The following is an 11,431-nucleotide window of genomic DNA, read 5'->3' on the forward strand; positions in this document are numbered from 1 at the left end:
CCTTTCCTTCCTGTCTAGACTCTCCCCTACCAGACTCCCCTAAAATCCCTCTAGCCATGTACCCTCTATGCCCTGCCATGTAACCTCTTATCTCTTCTTATAATGTGTCAAATTCTGGTCTCCCATGTACCTTATTGGCTCTTCCTATAACGTGTTGATTTCCTTCCCATTTCAGCAACTTGAACTTTCTTGCTGTTGTTACCAAAATACCAGGAGTTCAGTATAGATCCTGCTGTTCCCTGCACAGAAAGCCAAGGACTGAGAGGATTAGTGCCAAAAAAAGAAGGCTTTAATCAGGTGCTGCAGCTGAGATGAGAGATCAGTCTCAAACCCATCTTCCTGACTGAATAAAATTAGGTGTTTATATGGCAGGAAGAAATGTAACTGTGTGGAAAAAACAGAAACTGGCGGAAGATAGGAAAGCAATCATGATGAATGAGGAGCCTGGCATCTCATGTCTGAATGCAATAATCTGGTGAGTTTCGGTTTTTTGATACTCTTTGAGAGGCCTGGAGGATCCTTTCCTAGGGAAGGAATTCAGATAAAACAAATGTTAAGTTTCAGGCTTAAAGCCCAGAAGGTTCAATGTTTATTTTCATCCAACAGAACTGCCTATGGGATTACTGGGTGGGTTAATAGTGTTCTGCTATCCACACTTCTGCCATTAAGAGACTATTCACCTTCTTTTACACTTCACCTATGTTAATGTAGTCCAAAGCACTTATTTTCTGAAATTGTATTATTTACTTTTTTCTCAGATATTCATAATGTATCTCACTTCATACTTTGTAAGTTCCGTGAAAGCAAGTGAATTATTTTTTTTATTTTTTTATTGTTGTGTAAGGAACTATTACAAATAGTGGCTTAAAACAATGAATATTTATTATCTCACAGTTTCCTTGAGTAAGGATTCTGGGCAGGGTTCTCTGCATATAGTTTCAACCAAGCTGAAATAAAAACACCAGCAAGAGCTATGATCGCATCAGAAAGTCTCAACATTCAGTTCTAAGCTCATTTGTGTTAGCAGCATGTATTTCCCTGTGTTAGTGAATGAACCAAATATGTTTCGGCCTTCTTGGTACAGCAAAGCAAAATACTGATATCCAAATTGCAGCAAAACAATCAGGCATTTATTTCAGGACACCAAGCAAGAGAATCAGGCAGCTCATGTTTAAGACCCATACTCCTGGTTGGCTTACAAAAAAGGGTTTTTAAAGCCAGAAGAAATTTTCAGGAGTGAAGCTACATGCTAAATTAATATGGAGGTTATACATTGAGTTGGCCTAAAAAATGGGTGATATATTGAAGGGGAAGCTCACAGGTCGTAGGCCAATTCAAAGATTTTCTTATTTGCAATTGGTTAAGGAAGATAATCTTTGTTTAAAAATTTGGGGTCAACAGAAAAGGGGTTAGTTCTGGCTTGTGTATGTGACTTCTTTCAGGAAGAACTTTAGAAAAAAGAGCGGTGATCAGAGCTGTCTTCAGTTCCCCCTTATCTGATGTCTACCTGCCAACAGGTCTGTTTATTGGTGGCCCAGGTTTCTGAAAAACAACTCAAGGGCATGTGCTAAGATATTATCTTTAGTTTCTATAATGAACCAAACTTTACATGACTCTAACTTCTGTTTCTCTCTCTCTCTCTCTCTCTCCGCCTCCCCTTTTTATTATTTATTTATTTATTTATTTATTTATTTTTTGCAACAGAGTCTCACTCTTGTCACCCAGGCTGGAGTGCAATGGTGTGATCTCCGCTCACTGAAACCTCTACCTCCTGGGTTCAAGCAATTCTCCTGCCTCAGCCTCCTGAGTAGCTGGGATTGCAGGTGTCCACCACAACTCCCAGCTAATTTTTATATTTTTAGTAGAGACGAGATTTCACCATGTTGGCCAAGCTGGTCTCAGATTCCTGAACTCAGGTGATCCACCTGCCTCAGCCTTCGAAAGGGCTGGGATTACAGGCATTACCCACTGTGCTCAGCCGCCTTTGCTATTTTTTTTTAAGCTATTATTACCATCTTGCTTATCAAGTTGCTTATTTACTTCTCAGAGCTAGCTAGATTCCCAGAATTTCCCTTGATGGAACTAAAGATTTTTCTTTGTTTTCATGCTGGGGGGACTACATTCCCCTAAAAGAGATTTTTACTCCATCTCACTTGCAGGTAAAGGCCAGTGGTTCCTGCTTTCTCATTAGTTGTAAACTGGAGCCATACTCAGATTCTAGAGCCCACTCACCATTCTATGCAACATGGCCTTTTCCAGATGTAGAACTTTGCTTCAAGGCCAGGTGGATACTCTCCGTCATCTGCAAATACAAAATCTTATACAGTCATGCATTGCTTAATGATGAGGATTTAGTCTGAGAAATGCATTGTTAGGGTGATTTTATGATGCACAATTGTACAGTAAACTCAAACCAATTTAGATGGTGTAACATATTATGCACCGAGGCTGTCTGGTAGAACTTATTTCTTGTAAGTTACTGTATTGAATACTGCTACTATATTGAATACTGAAGACAGTTGCAATACAATGGTAAATATTTGTGTATCTAAACAGAGAAAAAGTACAGTAAAAATATGGTATTCTAATCTTAAAAGACCACCATTGTATACATGGTTATTGGCTGACCAAAATGTTGTTATGCTGTGCATGATTGTACAAGGTAATGTAATCATTGAAGTGACCATCTGTAATATAATTAAAATAGATTTGCTTTGTGTCTGATTCCTAGCAAAGAGATCCTAAAACCTTGGAATTTCCTGAGTGATAACAGTATCTTTTGCATGTTAATGAGATGACTCTTTGGAATAGGAGCCAGATGAATTCAGGATGTGGTCTGGGGTCATCAATTCATCAATGTGAAAACCAACCCAGATATTAGCAGGTTAGAAATTGTTTTCTTTTTGTTTTGTTTTGTTTTCTTCTCTTTCTCTCTCTCTCTTTTTTTTTTTTTTTCTTTTTGGAAGATAGAGCCTCTCTCTGTTTTCCAGGTAGGAGTGCAATGGTACGATCATAGCTCACTGTAGCTGTGAACTACTCAGCTCAAATGCTCTTCCTACCTCAGCCTCCCAAGTAGCTGAGGCTACAGTAGCACACCCAGCTGAATTTTATATTCTTCTTTGTTTATTTTTATTTTTCAAGAGATGAGGTCTCACTATCTTGTCAGACTGGACTTGAACTCCTAGCAACCTCAAGTAATACTTCTTCCTCAGCTTCCTGAGTCCCCAGGATTACAGACATGAGGCACCGAGCTCAAGGGTCAGATTATGCCCAGTTACTGAACATGATAAAACAGCAACAACAGCAACAAAACTCCAAATGAAAAGATTTGGGTAAGCACAAGCAAGGTGGTGAGCACATTTACCTGCTAGGAGTCTGATACACCCCAGCAACCCTTAAAAGTGAGGCTTCTGTGCACTCAGGGCCCTTCTGGATGTCACCTTATGTACAGCATTATTAGTTTGTTCATTTGCATCCTTTAGAGTAAAACTGTAATCACAATTATAGTGCCTTTCTAATTATTTTGAGTCAATCAAATTATCAAATCTGAGGCCAAGTTTTGAGAACTCCCAACTTTGATGTAGGCCTGGAAGAAGTATGGGTTCTCCGGAGTTCGTAATTGCAGCAGGCATCCAAGCAGTTGAAGTCTTATAGAACTGAGCTTTTAACCAGTAGGGGTTGTGCTAACTCTGGGTGTTTAGTGGCAGAATTGAATTCCACGATAGTATACCCAATTTGGGTGAACATTTGGAAAAGTGGGTGTTGTATGGGAAATTCAAGCACAATCTCACCAATTTTGTTATAAAAAAAATAACCAAATCAAAGGGGTGAAGATTCTGTCATGTTTACAGATCTCACCCGCAGCTTAAGGGAATATGATTTTACAGAGCTTGTGCAACAGACAGAGGGGTAGCATAAAGACTGCCTTAGAATTCTTCCAACCACAGCAATGATGTCAGATACCTAATATCTAAAATAATACTTGACATATGTAAATAGTCCAGTGTTGATTTGCTTCTTGTCAGTGAAGTTTTTGCATTAGGTTTATTATTTATACAAGTTAAAAACTTATTTCAAAAGATTTAAAATATTGAAGTCATTCTAATGTTAAATAATATAGGTAGGCAACATCCTTTTTTTTGAGACAAAGTCTCACTCTGCCACTCAGGCTGGAGTGCAGTGGTGCCATCACAGCTCACTGAACGTCCACATCTGAAGTTCAAGCGATTCTACTGCCTCAGCCTCCAGAGTAGCTCTGATTATAGGTGCCCACTACCATGACTGGCTAATTTTTGTATTTTTAGTAGAGATGCAGTTTCACCATGTTGGCCAGCCTGTTCTCTAATTCCTGACCTCAAGTGATCTGTCTGCCTCAACCTACCAAAGTGCTGGGATTACAAGCATGAGCCACCATGCCTGGCCAATATCTACATTTAGATTGATGAAGTCTTTCCTCTATGTCACATTTTAGACACTGGTTCTACGAAGGCGACAAAAGAGTAATCTAGCTATTTATAAAATAATTTTGAAATGTTGTAGTTGAAAAATTCTTTGTGTGTATAACCTGTCACCTTGTAAACATAAGGACCAGAAGATATCATGTGTAAATTTTAAATGCCTATTTTCTGTATCTATTAGTTCATTCTCTTGCTGCCAATAAAGATATACCAGACACTAGGTAATTTATAAAGGAAATGTTTAATTGACTCAGAGTACAGCATGGCTTAGGAGGCCTCAGGAAACACAGTCATGGCAGAATGGGAAGCAAACACATCCTTCACATGGTGGTAGGAGAGAGAAGAATGAGTATCCAGTGAAGGTAGAACCCCCTTATAAAACCATCACATCTCATGAGAACTTACTATCATGAGAACAGGATAGGGGAAACTGCCCCCATGATTCAATTATTTCCCTCTGGTCCCTCTGACAGAATGTGGGCATAATAGGAAGTTCAGTTTAATATAAGATTTCGGTCAGGACACAGTCAAACAATGTAATTCTCTCCCAGCCCATCCCAAATTTCATGTCCTCACATTTCAAAACACAATCATAACCTCCCAAAACTCTGCCAAAGTCCTAACTCAATCCAGCATCAATTCAAAGGTTCAAATTCAAAATTTCATCTGAGATAGAGCAAGTCTCTTCTGACTACGAGCTTGCAAAATAAAAAGCAAGTGAGTTACCTCCTAGATATAATGGGGATACAGGCATTGGGTAAATACCCTCATTCTAAATGGGACAAATTGGCCAAAACTAAGGAGCTACAGACCCCATAAAGTTCCAAAATCCAATAGGGTAGTCACTAAACCTTAAAGGTCAAAATAATTTCCTTTGACACCATGTTTCACATCCAGGGCATGCTGATGCAAGAGGTAGGCTCCCATAGCCTGGAGCTGCTCTGCTCCTGTGGCTTTGCAGGGTCAAGCCCCTCCAGGATGCTTTCATAGCTGGCATTGAGTGTCAGTGGCTTTTTGAGGTGCATGGTGAGAGCTGTCAGTGGATCTACCATTCTGGGGTCTAAAAGACGGTGGTCCTCTTCTCACAGCTGCACTAGGCAGTGCCTCACTGGGAAACTGTGCGGGGGCTCCAAAATGACATTTCCCTCCCATACTGCCCTAGCCGAAGTTCGACACAAGGACCCTGCCCCTGTAGCAAACTTTGGCCTGAACATCCGGGCATTTCCATATATCTTTTGAAATCTAATCTGAGATTCCTAAATCTCAGTTCTTGTCTTCTGCACACCCACAGGCTTAATAACATGTGGAAGTAGCCAGGGATTGGGGCTTGCAGTCTCTGAAGCAACAGACTGAGCTGTACCTTGGCCCCTTTTAGCCTTGGTGGGAGCTGAAGCAGGGGGGATGCAGGGCACTAAATACTGAGGCTGCATAGAGAAGGGGGCCCTGGACCTGACCCCCAAAAAGATTATTCTTTCCCAGGCCTCTGGGCCTGTGATGGAGGGGTGGCCATGAAGGTCCAGTACATGCCCTGGAAATATTTTCCCCATTGTCTTGGTGATTAATATTCGTCTCCTAGTTACTTATGCAGATTTCTGCCCCAGGCTCGAATTTCTCCCCAGAAAAATGGGTTTTTCTTTTCTATCACGTTGTCAGGCTACAATTTTTTAAACTCTTATGCTCTGCTTTCTCTTGAACACTTTGCTGCTTAGTAACTTCTTCCAGCAGATACCCTAAATCATCTCTCTCAAGTTCAAAGTTTCACAGATTTCTGGGGTCTGGGCAAAATTCTGCCAGTTCACTTGCATAGCAAGAGTGAATTTTACTCCAGTTCCCAACTAGTTTCTCATCTCCGTCTGAGACCATCTCAGTCTGGATTTCATCGTCCATATCACTATCAGCATTTTGGTCAAAGCCATTCAGCAAGTCTCTAGGAAATTCCAAAATTTCCCACATCTCTCTGTCTTCTGAGCCCTCCAAGTCTCTGGGAATTTCCATATTTCCCCACATTTTTCTGTCTTTTCCTGAGGCCTCCAAACTGTTCCACCCTCTGCCTATTACCCAGTTCCAGATTTACTTCCATATTTTTGGGTATCTTCATAGTAGCATCCTACTCTTGGTACCAATTTACTGTATTAGGCCCTTCTCTTGGTGCTAATACAGGTATACTAGGGATTGCAATTTATAAAGGAATGATGTTTAATTGACTCACACTTCCACATGGTTAGGGAAGCCTCAAGAACTTATAATCATGGTGCATAGGAAAGCAAACATGTCCTTCTTCACATGGTGGCAGGAGAGAAAAGAATGAGTACCCAGTGAAGGGAGAAGCTCCTTATAAAACCATCAGATCTCATGAGAGCTAACTCACTATCATGAGAACAGTATAATTTATTTATTTATTTATTTATTTATTTCCACCTGGTTCTTCCCATGACAAGTGGGTATAATAGAAACTACAATTCAAGATGAGGTTTGGGTGGGGACACAGCCAAACCATATCACTATACTAGACAAATTCTCCTTTTCTAGTTATTGTTGCAATTCAAAGACCTCAGAGAGTCTAGAAGTTGGAGGGCATGTGATTTTGTTTTCCTTTTTAAGGTAAATCAAACAGTTACTGAGACACTATTTACCTGAAATGGAACAGCCTCTGCATTCAGTAAAGTCTCAAGATTAACAAATAAATATAAATAAATTTAAAAAGCCCTCAGAGATCGATATTTAACTATTAACTAAACATGTTATTATGGGGGTAAATTCACATTGTGTATTGTGTGTGTAATACATAAACACATGCTATATATAATTTCCTTTTTATTGCCATTTCTTTCTTGTCAGGTAATCTTCTATCCTCTTTTTAAGACATCACAAGTTAATGATTGATAATTTGGGATCGACAATACTGCTGAGCGTTTTTCAGGATGTGAATCACCTTTAAACCTAGGGTATTGCTCTGAACATGTGGCTACTGACCCTGGGCTTAACCATAACTTGAATTTTACTGAGCTTCAAACACTAGTTCCAGTGAAAAATGGAACAAATTCTACAAACTGCTTCACACAAATAATGCTTCTGGATTGCTTGTTGTGCTCACTTGCAGAGCCGAAAGAATCATTTTTCTTCTAATTCTTACAGACTACAAAATGCATTCGTCTTTCCACCTCTAATCCAAGCCATACCATTTTTCCTCTGGTGAGTAAATGGTTTTGTGGAGTCTCTGTTGGTCATTATAATCCCTGGCTTATGAAGGCTTCAATGCTATCCACAACTTCTGCATTCTTCTGTAACCTTCAGTATAGCACTTTGTCTGTTTGTAAATAACTGTTAGATAGTTCAGGATAAAGATGTCTTAATCTTATCATTACATGACTTTATATAGCTATTTAAACATAATATAATACGGGCATGACTCCATATAAAAATAAAATGTCAAGGACATTAAAAACATATATAATATGTAAATAAATATCACAATTTTTTAAAGAAAAATCATAGTACATGGTTTAAAAATGGACTTCTTTGCAATTTGACTCCTGCCTGTGTCCATACTCTTAACAATTACAAAATGTATACTCATTTAAAACCTTCACTTAGTACTGTATATATCAAACCCTAAGAACTTTTGAAGTTTACACCAATTAGCACCCTACAAAATAGTTATTACTATTAATGTCATTTGACAAATGAAAAAGCTGATGTACTGAGTGACTTTAAACATAGCCTATAACCTCACAAAATTTCGATTTCTCCATTTTGATGGAATATATATGTGTTTAAAATTTTTTTCCATATATCTATGTTTTATATAATACTTTAAAATTTGTTGAAAGCAAGTTCTAATAAATTACAATGTGCATAATATTGTCTTGATCACGGTTCATGCTCAAAATAAGTAGTTGATTAATTTAAGAAACTTAAGTGGAAAATGTATGGCTATTTTTTAAGGACTGTGAAGGTTGCAGATTTCTACCCTATCAGAAATCTAAGTAGGTATCTTTTCAAAATTTTATGAATTACAGTAGAAGATACAAGGCTCCTGGATCAGATACAAAGAAGAGTTTATTATTATCAACAATCACCACAGCCAGAGTATTGGCATTTCAGCACCAGTTCCTGAGACCCAGTTTTCACAGGGTAATGTGAAGACGGTTGGTTAACAACCTTCACAAGCAGTAAGCATCTTTACTGCAGAAAAGTCCCAAATTTATATATGTCCATTATTTTTTTCTTTAAAGTTAAAAAAGAGGTTTATTGCAAACAACAATAACAATACTAAAACCAATTTATATCTTACAGATATGTGCTCATGGTTTAACAGGAAAAAAAGGGCAAATTGTTAAAAACAGGGATCTAAAGATGTTTGTAAAGTCACTATTTTAAACCATCAGTGATATAATAATACTTATTCTTTCCATTATTACACTAAGGTGAAAATATGAATAGTGAGTTTACTAGTTACAACTTGGACCTCTAGTTTTTGTCAGGCTTAGTTAGGCTTCTGTTTTACAAAAAAAGGATGCCCATTTAGTGGGAAAACTAGAGGGCGTCTTCTCTAAAACGCTAACTTTATGTATGCAAATCATATTGTTTGTTTGTTTCTTTCTTCCTTTTTTCTTTTTTTTTTTTTGAGACAGAGTCTCACTCTGCCACCCAGGCTGGAGTGCAGTGGTGTGACCTCAATTCATTGCAACCTTTTTGCCATTACTCCAGGTTCAAACTATTCTCCAGCCTCAGCCTCCTGTGTAGTTGGGACTACAGGCACATGCTACCACACGAGGCTAATCTTTTGTATTTTTAGTTTAGATGAGGTTTCACCGCATTAGCCAGGAGTGTTCGGATTCCAGACCTCGTGATCTGCCCAACTCAGCCTCCCAAAGTGTTGGGATTACAGCCACTGCACCCAGCCTCTTTCTTTTTCTTTCTTTCTTTCTCTTTCTTTCTTTCTTCCTTCCTTCTCTTTCTTTTCTTTCTTTCTTTCTTTCTTTCTTTCTTTCTTTCTTTCTTTCTTTCTTTCTTTCTCTTTCTTTCTTTCCTTTCTTTCTTCTTCTTTTCCTTCCTTCTGTCTTTATTTCCTTCTCTCTCTCTCTCTCCCCCCACCTCTCTTTCTTTCTTCTTTCTCTCTTTCTTCTTTCTCTCTTTCTTCTTTCTCTCTTTCTTCTTTCTTTTTGAGACTGAGTTTCCTTCTTGTCTCCCAGGCAGGAGTACAATGGTGAAATCTTGACTCACTGCAGCCTCCACCTCCCAGGTTCAGGCAATTTCTCCTGCCTCAGCTTCTCAAGCAGCTGGGATTACAGGCACTGGCCACCCTACCTGGCTAATTTTTGCATTATTTTTAACTGTGCAGTTAGAATGTTTATTTTTTGCACTTCAGAAGTAGATACTTTCTGTTTCTTCCAAGACTGTTAGACAAACAATTTTAAAAACATGGTTTGGAATAAGTTACAAATGTATACTCATTTGTGAGGTAATGCATAAATGTAAGAAACCACCAAGAATTTTCTCCCTATCATTCTTTTTAAAATTATTTACCCTATATGGCACTGATTTCGGTAGTGTATACTTTTTAGGTAGCCAAATATTTGTATTAGTTTTCGAAGAAGATGTCTCCTGGTGACTATCTCCCTGTGAACCAGTCTCTACAGCAGAAGTATGAATGGTACATCTGTTCAAAAAAAGAAGTGGCATAAAAAACTACATTGGGTAGCTATTGTGTATCTGATCCTCCAGGTCCCATGGTGGTTTTAAGCATAACCATATCAACTTAATATAAAACCATGGACTTCCTAAAATTAGAAAACTTAAAAGTGATGGAGATGAAGCTACATGAAAGAGACCCTGGATTTTTAACTACTTGTAGCTTTAATGAAGGGTGATACCTTTAATGAGGGGTTGACTAAACAATGATTGAAACTGATTTTTTAATCATTGTTTAGTCAAGTTTCTTTGAATGAACAATGGTTTATTTTTATTGAAGTAAGTATAAAAATTAAATATGTCATGTTTGCATATTGATCATCTATTATTTTGTAACTTTTCTATTATAAGAAAATAGGTCTTGCTCTTAGTTGTCTGTGCACTCAAAGTCTGTGCAACTTCCTTTCTAAATACTGGACATACTGGGTGTGGTGGCTGATGCCTGTCATCCCAGCACTGTGGGAGGCCAAGGTGGATGAATCATGAGGTCAGGAATTCAAGACCATCCTGTCCAACATAGTGAAACCCCATCTCACTAAAAAAAAAAAAAAAAAAAAAAAAAAAAAAAAAAAAAATTAGCTGGGCATGGTGGCATGTGCCTGTAATCCCAGCTACTCAAGAGGCTGAGACAGGAGAATTGCCTGAACCCAGGAGGCGAAGGTTGCAGTGAGCCAAGATCGCGCCATTGCACTCCAGCCTGGGTAATAAGCAAAACTCCATCTCAAATAAATAAATAAATAAACAATACAATAAATATTCATAATAATTCAACAGTCAAATCTCATAAAAACACAGAAACTTTACAATACATTTTACCTCTGACTTACATAATTCACATTAATGACACCACCAAATATCACTGGAGCAGCTGAACTGGAACACAGAAAATACTTCCATTAGTATAAAAATGCCCTTTGGATTTTCTGTTGCACCATTTTAATCTGTTCAGTTTATTAGGTTAGTCAGCAGCTTATAAAAAGAGATTGGGGTAAGTCATCCCAGAAGGAGCGTGTAACATCAGCTCGCAGCAATCCCACTTTCACTGATTATCCATGGTCACTATTATCTAATGTAGAACTGACTCAATCAGGTAAATTGGGTCATACTGAATACCGATATGCAGGGCTGGAAAACCATGAATGAAATTGCTCATGGGATTTCTCAATCACTGTCAGTGTGTACTGTTGTAGAAATCAATAATTGATTTATTTTGTCCTCTTACCTTTTGTAATTCTTAGTGATACATTATAGAATTCTGGTTTGATAAATCTTATTCTAGA

General features: G+C 38.2%; 1 long non-coding RNA gene across 1 annotated transcript; it reads left to right on the plus strand.

Moving 5' to 3' along the window:
• Positions 1 to 295: 295 nt before the first annotated feature.
• On the plus strand, positions 296 to 8,020 carry LOC118149935 (uncharacterized). The gene is made up of 4 exons (XR_004737703.3): positions 296 to 475; positions 2,732 to 2,884; positions 3,142 to 3,332; positions 7,296 to 8,020. It is a non-coding gene; the product is annotated as an uncharacterized LOC118149935 (long non-coding RNA).
• The last annotated feature ends 3,411 nt before the right edge of the window (positions 8,021 to 11,431 follow it).

The sequence above is a fragment of the Callithrix jacchus genome, chromosome 21 (genome assembly GCF_049354715.1).
Source record: "Callithrix jacchus isolate 240 chromosome 21, calJac240_pri, whole genome shotgun sequence".
Classification (NCBI taxonomy): domain Eukaryota; kingdom Metazoa; phylum Chordata; class Mammalia; order Primates; family Cebidae; genus Callithrix; species Callithrix jacchus.